The 13,401-nt window shown below is 43.4% G+C and overlaps 1 protein-coding gene across 1 annotated transcript in view; it reads left to right on the forward strand.

The window, feature by feature from the left end:
* Positions 1-11,369: 11,369 nt before the first annotated feature.
* Positions 11,370-13,401, forward strand: part of TRPC4 (transient receptor potential cation channel subfamily C member 4) — a 166,738-nt gene continuing 164,706 nt past the window's right edge. Inside the window, exon 1 of the mRNA XM_009902821.2 lies at positions 11,370-11,922. The gene's annotated coding sequence lies outside the window, so the exon portion shown is untranslated. The remainder of the gene's footprint in view (positions 11,923-13,401) is intronic.

Consider the following 13,401-nt stretch of genomic DNA (forward strand, 5'->3'; position numbering starts at 1 on the left):
TCAGGAGTGAGAAATAGAGGGAAATTTGCATGGCATCTATACAAAGAAGAGAGTTTCTCTGCTATATTTGGTAGGAATGTGTAACTTGGATGGTGATCTGTGTTGGGGTCCTATGCTGAGCAGGTAGATGGGAGTTGGCAGGGGATAGAGGGAATGATGCAAGCTGCATGACCCTGTGCCCACACCTGCCTTCAGGGCTCCTGAGGAGATGGGTGGCTGCAGGCACTTACTCTGGTGACTGTATGGAGAAGCCTACCCTGCTAAGCTGTCATGGTGTCTGTAGATATGTGCTGCCTCACAGGAATACAAAGGGTGTTGCAAAATATCTCAGACCCATCCACATCTTTGACTGTCACTGCCTGGTGCTTGAACGATGACCAGGAATGTTTTAGCAAGGTTACTGATGTAGTAGAGGTACTACTATTTGTGTCATCAAGCTGATGGAGAGTCACTCTGAACAAGAGACAAAAAAAAGGAAGTAAAGGAGAAGCCTCCTGAATATCTCAGGTTGCCTTCATATCAATGAAAGAAGTCAATATCAATGGAGATAGAAGTCAACACTTAATTGGCTTATCAGACACAGACAAAAATAGTAATAGAAGTGTACGGCTTGGTCAAGTAGGAAGGAAGAATATTTGTTTGTATAGAAATGGTCAGTAATATAGATTAACTCAAATATTTATCCTGGGCATTTTGGAGAAAATAAAACTGAGAAAAATTATGAAAAATTGTCATCATCAGGTAAGACAATATGTCATGATACTGCCTCATAAGAGGAATTAGTCTAGGCTTGAGGAAAAGCTTCCTACCAGCATTGGGAATTCAGCACTAGACTAGCTCAGGTGGAAGGACTAGGGTATTTCCAACTTTTAAAAAGTACAGATTTGCCTAAGCATCTGTCAGGCATGGTTCAGTGGTGGTCAGTTCTGTTTTACGATGCTTTAGGTTCTTAAACACAGCATTCCTTAATAGCTCCAGAAAACTCCTCTGCAGTGAAATGTCACAGTCACCAACCCAGACGTGTGCTCCATGAGTTACAGAGATCCTAATGTAGAGCCTAGTCTGAGAATCTTGCCATTTTTATAGTCTTTTCCTCTATTAGTATAATTGTCCAGCTGTGTTTTTATTTTGCAGACACTGCCTGATGAAGCTGAAAACAGATCTGAGTGCATCTCTCAGCTCCTCCCGCATCCCTGTGCCTCTCAGAGCTGCACCACTCATTTGGGCTCAAGAAGCCCTTGCCTGTGGCTGAAACACAGTGATGAAGTGAATGGTCTCCTGTCAGGAAAAAATTAGGACACTTTTTCAGCATGAAGAGTCCTGTTAGCTGTCTAACAGCACAAACCCAAACCATTTCTATCTGTCACCATCTGGGGCAGAGACAGTGGTAGAATTAACTGGGAAATGTAAGCTGTGCTTCACTAGAAGATTTCTACCTCATTCTCCTCCTGAAGTATTTCCCCAAAGGCCAGGAATAATCTTATCACATACACACACACAATCACCATGGTTGGAAGAGACCTCAAAGATCATCAAGTCCAATCTGTCACTACAGACCGCATGACTAAACCATAGCACCAAGTGCCACGTCCAGTCCCCTCTTGAACACCTCCAGGGATGGTGACTCCACCACCTCCCCGGGCAGCCCATTCCATGGCTAATACATTCTTTATTTCTTTTTACTCTGCATGGGTCATTTCTTTACACTTACAGCAACCCAGCAAGTCTAATCACGCAGAAAGTTGCTTTTAAAAGATGTATTGCCTTTAAATTAAATATATTAATTTCTCGAGCCATCAAACCTCAGATGTTTTCCCATACAGAAACAAGATGTGAAAGTGCCATTATTCTTATGTTTAAATCACTTTTGAATTTAGCATTTGATGGTTTGATATTGAGTGTTTTGGAAACGGTTGTTTAGGAGACAAAGCATGAAAAATGTTCATTATTAATGTGTGCAGTTGCTGCTCAGGAATTTTTTCAAGGGTAACATGAAACGATTCTTACACTATGAAGTGATTTAACATTACAAATAAATGATGATAAATGCAAATATTTTATCAGAGGGAAAAGTCTCTATAGACATAAAATGTTTAGAGAAGCCACTTTGTGTGAGCCTATTTGCTGCCTCACACAGATGTGTGTGAATTACAATGATGTGCACCTTATACAGCTGTGCAGCGACAGCAAATTGTCTCCACAGCACCATCTATCGGTCCTTCCTCGGCCGTCAAACAGTACAGATAATACACACCTAAAATCACAGCTCAGGCCTGAGGCAATATGTATAAACCGTATTCTCGGTACCCCTGTTCTTCTCTCTGCTCTGCCCAGCTTCTGCCACTTGTCTTCAGGTAATAATTATGCACACACAACACGCTGGAGTAACTGAGGAATATAATGGTATCCATTTATTTTAGGAGAAATAGAAGCTCACTTTCTCAGAATCACTCATTAAGGAATGTTGTGAAAACCTATGCAACAAATTCTCTTGCTTTTCTCTCTGACATAATCGACTGTGAAGTAAATTTCCTTCTGCGTTTAATATCACTTAGAGAATATGATATCAAAAATGCGGCTAAAGACTGCATTAAATAATCTGAAACCCAGGAAGTCAGTTTCCCACTGGTTTGTCACACAGAAATTAAATTTAAAAATAATAAAAAAAAACAATCATGGAGCTACCAAAGCACTCTAAAATGATAATAATATAAACATAAAAGATCTGGCAAAAAGAAATTATTTTTAACTCTTACAAGAAAGCTACTTCAATCTTTTGATATCTTCTTGATATCCTCTGCATCCCTTAATGGCATCAATAAGACATACAATAAAATATATATATGACCACTATTTTAGCTCGATATGAATGACAAGACTGGTTATAAGCAATCTTTTATACCCAGAAATAACCCTCTTCCAGCATTTTACATTCATCCAAACACCCAAATAAAAGATTTAATTATTTATACATAAAATGCAGAATCACTGCAGTATTCATTCTAAGCAACTTTCTTACTGTTGCTGTTGTTACTACTTACAAGGTGTTTAATGGTTTTACAGATACACATGATTTCTTCCTACTGAATGCACAGTCATAATGGTGCAATAAAGAAAGGTGACTGCCACATCATAAGTAAGAAAACTGAGTTTCAGAAACAGCACAAAAGAGGTATTTACAAGGCAGGAAAAGAACTGATGTCCCTAGCCTGATTATCTTCCCTCTCCTACTTGTCTACTATCTGCCAGCAAAACGAGTGAATTTTATACACTGTCTCGGGTTCCACACACTTTCAATTGCAACCTACCACCAAGCTGAACTGCTGTTATTCTGCAGACTCTACAAAACAAATGATTAACATGCTGTAAAAGCCTACATTTTTTCAAAGCCTCTTCCTTTCTCACACATCAAAGCATTAGTGATGTCTGGTGAAGAGAGAAGGAGAATAATCATGTTTTTTTAAAAGGATTTGGCAATCAGTCTGCAATTAAAGCAGACTTCCAAATAGAGGTCAAGGGAAAGAATACGCTTTATCATAATAATATGCTTTATCATAATGTTAGTTGAAAAAAATACAGAAGTGATAAAACTGCCAAAAATCACCTTTAGGACAGGAGTTGTTTGCCTAGTGCCACTTTAGGCACTGTGAAGCACCTGGCTGGTGGCATATCCCATCTGCTCTTTTGAGTGGGTGTGGATCTGCTGTCAGGCTGGAATTACACCTGTCACTTCTACATGGACCTTTGGGATACCATAAGGAAACAAAAATGATGCCTTTGGTTAGGCATTTAAAATTCTATTGTTCTATACCACAATGGGCACAAGCCAAATTCCTGTGCTCACACATACCACTGGCCTGCCATCTTTTATGGGACTCTCTACAAAGGGAAGAATTTCCCATTTTCAGGTGGAAAGGCCAGGCCAGAAATGGCTTTTGCTCTCTTTAGCTATATATGCTTCAAAAGTTGAATCACACTGTTCCAATTCCATCTGAGAGTGCAAACAGATTGGCTGCACATCATGAAAACTCAGTTCCCCAAAATATCATCTATGAAAAGGGGTACACCAAGTTTTGGGGGGGGGGGGGGGAAAGTTTCATTACAGCTGCTTAGAGAATCCTAAAAGAAGAAAAAGGCTACTCAGGAAAAGGTGTACATGTTTCAAAGATATGAATCACAAAATTTTCTCATGTGGAATCTTCCAGTATTTAACCTTTTTTTCCCCCCCCAGTTAGAAGCCTGTTACTTGTGTAGAATTTAATTTTTCCATGCTAAGACAAAAAAAAAATATGTATTTGGTTACTTCTATTTCTAATGAATATGTTAGCTGCCTTTTTACAACTGCCTTTTACACATCTATAAATTGTATAATTCTAGCTTAGAAGCATCTTTCCTCAGGCAGAACAAGCCCAGTTGAAATATTTCTGCAAGCTCTCATTACCTTGTTATCCATGATGCTGACCTGCAGGCTCCCTGCAGGATTGTGGTTTTTTTACACCACTATCAAATGTGAGGTCCAAAGCTGATGTAAAGTGCTGCTTAACTAGAGCAAAAGAACAATTTCTCGTGTGTTGCACTTCTGCTAATACATACTGCGCAACTATGGCTTTCCTGCAACTACTGCTTTTTTTTTGCAACACCCTTTGGCTGACTCTCCCTGAGCATATGTTTCATTAAAATCTCCAAACTTTTCATACCAGCTGTTTGTCACCATCTTCCTTTTTTTGAAGGGCTATTCTCTGCTGTTCTCATTCCTGCTATTACAAACTCACTTTTATCAGGTCTGAGAGGCCTCCATCTTTACATTTTCAGCTGTTCCACCCTAGGAGAAGGCTCCAGGGAGACCTAACAGTGGCCTTCTTGTACCTGAAGGCAGTCTACAAGAAGGATGGAGAGAGACTGTTTACAAAGACCTGTATTGATAGGACAAGAGGCAATGGCTTCAAACTAGAAAAGAGCAGATTTAGATTGGATGTTAAGTTCTTGACCATGAGAGTAGTGGAACACTGGAAGAGGTTGCCTGGGGAGGTACTTGAGGCCCCATCCCTGGAGATATTCAAGGTGAGGCTTGACAGGGTGACCTGATCTAGTTGAGGATGCTTATTGCAGAGGGCACTGGACTAGATGACCTTTGGAGACCTCTTCCAACCCAGACCATTCTATGTTTCTATGATTCTGTGATTAAGACTGAAGAAAAATCTAGTTACACAACCTACCTATTAACAGTGGAAAATCACATCTTGACAATTCCAAGAAAAGTTTTTCTTCCCCCCCCCTTTTTAAAAATGCTTTAGAACATAGTTAAGATGTTCAACCACCTCTTCTTCCAAACTGATTTGAGGTAGTTCTGACACTTGATATTCTGCTTTTTCTTCCCCTAGAGACTTTTGATGTATCTGCCTTCTCTTTTAGAAGATCATAAACACATTCTTGGTAATGCAATGTTGCCTTTTCCTTTTCCCAGCCTTTCTTTCCTGAACAGCCTGTACTCTTCTATATCAACACTCGAATCCTTTGATTTATTCTATAAAGTATCTGCCTTGCCAATTAAGTTATAGCTTTGTTTGTGTAGTAAGACATCTCGTTCTTTCTGTTTATTTCACATACTCTTAGAGATACCTAAAATGTCTGGCTAGTTGCCCTGGAATCCTGCCCTCTTGTTTCCTTTTATCTCCCAACTGAAAGATCACATTTGTTTCCAAGATTTTAGGTCTTTTAACAGGATATCACCCTTATAAAACAGGTAAAGATTACAGCTCTTTCAGAAAATGAGAAAGAGATCTCTGCTTAGGTTTATGTTCTATTCTCCTTCAAAAAAATTTGCTTTGGCATTGCTTTCTCCATGTAAAGATCATGATTCAAACACTTAAATTTGTGTCTAAGATGCTGTTTACATGGGAGATAAGGGTCTGATCTCCTGATAGAGCCAAAATGTATCTAGTGTGGTTTCAGGTGCTTGTGCATAGGTATCCAGTGCCTTGTGAGATGTCGCAGAGCACATTCATTCTAACCTCCAGAAAGGTACAGGCCACTTATAAGACAAGTTCCTTGGCAAGGCAAGACAAAACAAGACAAAAACTATCTGTCTTGCAGTTGCCTGGCAACTTGCACGTTCCGTACACCTTGCAGGTGTCTTGGATTGCCTTGGAATCCTCAAGCAGCAATCCTCTGCTCTGGTATTTGCCTCCTTCAGTCAGTGTTTAGGGAGTATTTAGCTCATCCTGAAGTAAAAAACTACATTCAAAGCTGAACTTTTCTCTAAGCTTCAATGACCACATTGAGTCCATTGACTCTTAAGGGACCTTAAGAGTCTCAGTAGTTCAAATGTGTATGCTTATGTTTAGATACCCTTAGTAAGGTGCTAAAACCCACTGCAGCACTGGGTTTGATTTGTTAGACCTGAGTCTTCCTACAAACCCAATACTATAGGACTGTGCCAGAAAAATCTCCAAAATGTAACAGCTGGGTACTCTGAAAGAATGTGAGTGCTTACTGAGAAGCACAGACATCTGAAAGTAATAAAGGAGGACAAAAACAATGGCTTTGCAAAACACCACAAATTTAAAGGATGTCATTCTACTATTTATTTAAATATTGCAAAAGAAAGCAGAAAGCCTTAGTAACCAATTTCAACCTGCTCTTGACAGAAAAATAAGCTTCAATTGTTCAAAAAGTCTGGGTAAGAGAGGAAAGGAGAAAGTTTGCAGCACGTCAGTAAAAATAACATGTGCGTTCTGGAGAACTGACAGATGTAGGTAGGTAAAGGAAGTTTAATTGCTTTGCTGTTCACTAACAATACAATTTGTTTCGGATTAAAATAGTAATAAAATTGGAAATGTACCTAGAACTCTGTATACTTCTAGTCTAATGAAAGTTACAAAAAATGAAATTAACTACTAATTTCACTGCAAATAAAGCTAAGGGATCTGATTCCCTCTATTAAAAGAGGGAATAAACCCCAACTACCTTCTCACTTGAATGATTTGGAAGTCTTCAGAAAGTCAGTGACCTGCCTGCCATGACCTCAAATTAAGATTGAGCAAATACCAAAATTTGGTACTGGAGGTTTTTTCCAGCATTTTATTTATGTTTGGCCCTGACCATTTGATTGTTTGTTTGTTTTTCCTTTTAATGAACTAAAAAAGAAACAAAGAAAAATAGTTCAAGATTCTAGTTGAGCCTGACATAGAAAAACAACTTAAGTCTAAAGATCCCAGAGTTGAGGTCAATACTTGCCTACTGTAAGGAAAGAGTTACTATTTATTCACTTCCCTATATCAATCTTTCTGCCTCTGCTTCTCCTTCTCCTTGCCCATTCTGACTCTCTCTTCACTAATGACCCTTTTCCCCTGCTACACCTTCACAAAACCAATTTATCTGCCAGTAAATGTCTCATTAAAAATGAGAGATTTTCACTGTTTCCTCCATGCCCCCTTCTTTCACAAACTCATGTTCTACAATCATTCAGTAAAAGGAGCTCCTTCTTGCAAACTTGAGATTTGACTAGTGGTATTTGAGTACATAAAAGTCAATACACTGAGTGATACACAAGGGAAGACTTAATAGCATGGAAAACCTGGTGTGGGCTGCCACTTGCAAAAAGTTCTGACTGGGAGAAGTGCATGGCCTGTAACAATAGAACTAATGGAATCAAGTTGTTACAGATTTCATAATTTAGATTAACACAGAGAAAGAAATTATAATCCTTATTCTCTGCAACAATATTGTCTCCAAAACAAATAGAAAATAATGTAAACTGCAACAATAGATGCTTTTGTACTGTGTGATTTCCCATTTTACATCATTGCTAGTAACTATCATCACTAGTAGAAGCATATTTAAATGAAAATGAGAGAAACCTGAGAAAATCTTCCAGGACTCTAAATTAATAAAAATGTAATTAATGCTTTAACTAATTGACATAGATTATTTTATATAATTGCTCTAAATTTCTTTCTTATGCATGTAACCTCCACCTGAATGAAAGCTTCATAATCCTTTAAAACTTTCATGGCACTAATAAGAAAAGCTGTCATTAATATGGAAAAAAAGATGCTGAGACATAGGAATATTATGGCACCTTTTATCTGGTACTGACTGAGCAAAACTGCTTAAAATGAGCAAAACTGGTTAAAATTTTGTTATTGCTTTTTCTTTTCCTCCTTAATGAGCCATGTCTCCAGGTAAGCCAATTCAGCTTCACTTATTTGAGTAAAGTTATACTGACTCGCACCTGCTGCAGATGTTCTCATCTGTGCCCATTGGTATTAGAATACACAATCAGTGTTTTCTAGATGCTCAAATTTTGTCTTATGTTTCAAACTTCTATCTTTGGGTTGTTTGTTTGGTTTTTTTCCAGTCTGTAGTGGCTCATGAAATAAGAACAAGAGATACACTCTAATGATCTCTAACCAAACTGCAGAGAGAAGGGAAAAAATAATCTGCTTGGTATTTTGGATAAACAAGGTTTAGCCGAACTGCAAAAAGTCAGCTGCTGGGCATGCATCAGTAGGTGTTCTGAGAAGAATGGTGTAATATGGAGGTAGAAATGGAGAAGATCCCAAGGAGAACCTAATGCAGTGCGACACTGAGCAGATTAAAGGAAGGCCCAGTCATGCTGTTATCATACAACCTCTAAAACCTCACTATGTGATATGGTTTCAAGTTTAATTTTCCCTCTATTATCTCTCTCCCTGCCACAGTACTTACTGCTGAGAAACATTTGGCAGCTAGCTATGTGCTAGGAATAAAGCATACTAGCATACACTCAGAATGTTGCAAAGATCCAGACCTCACTGTCCTGAATCAGGGATAAAATTCTATTTACTTCATTTTCATTTGAGTAATACCATGGATATTTTATCTGAATATTACTTTAATTGGGGAATATAAACATTGGCAAGATCCACAGGAGACTGCTAATGGGTTGTCTTATGTAAAATGCCAGAAAGTGTAAAGCACATTGATAGTGCCGTGCTGCATTCACCCTTGAAGAAATGTCACAATGAGACACACAAAAAGACAAGAGATGTACTGTTAATTATAGAGGTGTTTGCTCATGAAAAAATGAACATTACACTCAAACCAGAACTTGGCTTCTCAAGATCTAACAAAATGTATGGGGGAAAACCCGCTCTCTGCTCTGGAAAGTGAACACCAAATAGCTTTGAAAGCAAGTCTTCCAATCTGCAGTAATGCAGTGCAATCTACATAGTGTTGGCAGCACAATCTTGGTAGTGCCCATAGCATACACATTAGGATCAAGTACTGTGCTAACAGTAGATCAGTTCACACTAACAATTCCAATGCAATCTAATGGTTCAGCCTTTTCCATGCTTCATTGCAGGCTCTCAGGATGCCTCTACTCACACAAATTGTTCTCCATAACTTTGTGTGTGTGTATATGAGTCTATAGATTTTGCATACACGTGTGTGTACTCAAGCGACTGGCTCAGCTTCCCAAAACAGGTGATTTTGGCATTCAATCTGCGCTTGAATCAACATGAGTTATTTCATGAGCTCACTTAATGTCTCTGAGGAAGAGCCACAGACCTGTTAGAGCATGCCTGTAATGCTCAGTGGCACTAGGCTGTTCCCTGAGTGGTTCCACAAGGACGCTACGTTTTTGCCGAAGTCTTAACAGCACCTAATTTGGGGCACATCTAAAATATGTATGCCAGTGGTTCACACAGTACTCTGATGCAGAGGCCCGATGGTGCAACCTTTGGAAGTCCCAGAGCAGCATCAAGCCGGCACTTTCACCGCTCAGCTCCTGCTGCCTTTTAATGCAGAGACCCTGCAACACCACTTCTTTTCGCTCCGCTGCCCGCGGAGGTCTGGTGCCCGCACGAAGAGCTGCCATCCAGCGCGGTGAGGCTGGCAGCCTCTCGGCGTTTGCTCTAACAGCATTTCAGGCTCGCCTGCCTCCTCAGGCGCTTCACGACTCAGTGCGCTGAAGTCTCTTCCCGAGACATGGGTGAAGCTCAGCACGACAGATACTGCCGCTCTTTGCACTTCTGGCACACACATTCACCCGCCTGTCCTGGGCGGCCCGGCACCGGGGCAAGGCGCCACTCGGAGCGGCGGGGAAGGCCGCAGGGAGACTGCCGGGGACCGCGCTCGCCTTTGAGGCTCTGCTGCGGCTGGCGTCTCCTCCTCCGTGTTGCCCCGGGTTTGCTTCACCACGCTTCTCCCTCGCCTCCGCGGAACCGTAACCTGTAAGCTATTCGCCAATCGAGATGAGCAAAATCAGAAACCAGTGGCGTGCTGCTGGGTGAATTCAGGCAGGTGTCAGCCTCTTCGGCGGGGCAGTACAGGCAGGGACTGGGCCGAAGAGGAGGGATGCTCGCTCAGCCCAGGGGCTCGCATACGCTGGTAGATGCCCTTTCAAGCCCCGTGCAGTGTTCCAAGCTCTGTGCCGTGTCCGGACCCAAACCCGAGGCCAAGTTCGAGCAGAAAACAAACAAATAAAACCACCACCACCCCCCTCCACAAAACGAAAAGAAAAAAAGACCTGCCTATCTTGTCGTGCCTGTCTCAGCACGTTGCATCTTTTTCTTACCACTTCTAAGCTCGTGCATTCAAGTTCTGTTAATTTTTAAGGAGAGAAAAAGTAAAGTGAGGAAATGGTGCCTAGTCTCATTCCCTTCCCTCCTCTATTATAAATAGCGGCTGCGGCTCGGTCCCGCACAGACTCCTGTTAACATCCAGGGGCGAGGCTGGGGCAGCTTAAGGCCAGGGACCTACCCCGCTGGACGGTGTGCGGAGGGGCGCACCCGAGGCCAGTTCAGCTCGGGCAGCACCGTCAGAGCTTCCACCGCACCGCGGGAAGGAGCATCGCGAACGCTACCGAGCCTAAATCTCGTCTCCGGGCTCGAGGAGCGCCGGGATAGCCTCCGCAGAGGTGGAATCAGAGAGCCCCTACCGCGACTTCATGGGGCGGTTTAGCTCTTTCCCAGCTGCAGCGGGATGCTGGAGCAAACTTTCTGCGGAGCCGGCAGCCGCTCGCTGGCTCGTTCCCCTCTGAATGGTCCCGCGCGGTGCACGTTCTTCGCTCACCCACGAGCCTAACTGCAAGTGGAGGTGGGTGTCTGCTCGCTCCTTCCTCCTCTTCTCTCCCTGGGGTGGCATTTGGGTGAAGACTAAGCGGCGCAACACCTGCCAAGACGCTGAGCGGGAAGGGGGTGGCCGGGGCAGCGCGCGGAGCCCCGCGGAGTCCAGCGCGGTGCACGCCGCGCCCGCGGGGGGGCGCAAGCGGGCGGCACCGGTGCCGGCGAGGCTTGCGGGGGGTTGGCGGGGGCAGCGCGGCGGGGGCGGCGGCGGCAGCAGCAGCGACAGCGGCAGGCCGGGCGGGCGGAGGGCGACGGGACGGGGCCCTCTGAGGCAAAGCTTGCCTCCGTCCGAGGAGAGAGCGCATCGGCGAGGACGGAAATCCCCAGCGTTTGCCCCTCTGCGCTCTTCTTGCCTTTTTTCTTTGGGTGTCTTTCCTCCCTCCCATGTTGCGCAGCCCGCGCTCCGGAGGGAACCGTCGCATGGGAAGGAGCTGTTACTTTTTACAACCAGTATGAGGCTCCCCGAGGGAATGAGTTGCCTTACTGAGCAGCCAGGGAAGAAGCTGCCTCTCATCTGTTGCACCGAATCCCGGCTGCAGGCGCGGTCCCCTCGGCTGGAGGTGATGGACACCTGCTAACTCGTGGGCGTGTAACTGAGAGTGGCTGCATGTGTGGCAAACATGAAGAAAATAAAGTAAAAATGGGGAAAAGTGGCTGAAATGGACGAGACCCAGTGAAATAAAACAAATACCTTTTAAAGGGATTTAATTTACAAAACAATTTGAAAACGGGTACTACTTTCAAGGGAAAATGTGACCAGTTAGAACTGTTGAAGGGAGATGCCGGCTGTCAACGCGTGCACCTAAACCAAGTAAGTTCTCGTCGAGTTTAATATATTCTCTCTCTGAATCTTTAATTACCTTCTTTCCCTTCTACAAAAAGAAAAAAGAACAATATTAATAATAACAAAAAACCCACAAAAACCCCAAAGTCCTTAGGACGGTCTGAGATAACTTGTAACTTTTGCGCCTACTCAAGCATAACGCGACGTGGTGCACCTCTTTGGTCACAGCCCAGATGATAATTAAGATTCCTTTCTTTCGCCTGTTGTAATAAACAGGCCCTGCATGACTCGGTGGCTGGGTGAAGTGTGACACCTGCAGGACAGCAAAGCGCACGGGGGGCTGGGGGAGGGAGCGGACAGGGGGCTGCTCCCCTGCGGCACAACGAGGAGAGGGGTTGGGAAGCCCCGCATCTGCCATCCGCTCCGGGCTGAAGCGAGGGCGGGCGCAAGTGGCAGCGTCGCTGGCCGGCCCTGGCACCGCTACTCCCGACGGCCCGGACGGGACCGGATGCACCCTGGCAGCACGGTGCCCTTCGCCCCGCCGTGGGGGGCCGGGGTGAAGCGGGTACCGGCGGCCGCAGCTAACGTGTAACCCCTGTTTCCCGAGAGAGAACCTCGGTCCCCGCCGGTACAGTCCGTAGGGACCCTCGTCTTAGGGTTCCTGCCAGCTGCTAGAAAGCCCAGGACTCAGGTAGATAGGAGAAGAGGACAGTGAAACGAGCTCTATGAAGCTCCTAGAGGACGTAAAGGGGTGGGTGGGATTCATCCCTGCGTTGGGGTTACAGTTGGCTGTTGCGGCAGTCGGACAGAAGCCATAGTCCCGTTGAAAGAAGCACCTGATACCCTGGAGACTTAAACGCTGACAGAAAATAACACCGTACAGAGGGGCAGAACAGTGAAATTCACTGCAGCTGGCAAAACCCGCATCATTGTTAATCCAGTATTACAAGAAAATGTCATTTATGCACTTTTTGTATTACTGGACTCAATCAAGTGATTTCCTGTTAGCATGGCAACAAGCATTTATTTCCCTAAGTGTGCCTCCTAACTGGGATGCTTTTTCCAGCACCAAAACACCTTTTAGGTGGAAATAAATAAAAGCAATTTCTAGTCTGTGTTTTTCTTTCAGAGAATGAGTACTCCTCACAAAAAAAACCCCAGCAACAAAAAGAGTTCAAAAGAGATAGCACCTTGGTTTCATTGGAGAAATAAATGCATCTTTGTATAAGAATCAGTGCACATATAGATTTCCTACACAGTACAGTATAGACAGAATGGGAAATAGTTTAACTGTTATGCACTAAACTAAATGTCAACATTACAGCATCTTTAAGTCCAATTTGCTTGAAATTTTGAATGTAATTGTACTGCAGTGCTGTGGCACATTTTGGTGTCTACGTTTTCCAAAGCTCAGACCTGGACAGCTTAGCAAGGTTATTTATGCAAACATACATCTTTTTCCCATAATTTAATCTTAAGCCTTAAGCGAGAGTTTTATCTGCTGTT

This window comes from Dryobates pubescens, chromosome 10 (genome assembly GCF_014839835.1).
Source record: "Dryobates pubescens isolate bDryPub1 chromosome 10, bDryPub1.pri, whole genome shotgun sequence".
Classification (NCBI taxonomy): domain Eukaryota; kingdom Metazoa; phylum Chordata; class Aves; order Piciformes; family Picidae; genus Dryobates; species Dryobates pubescens.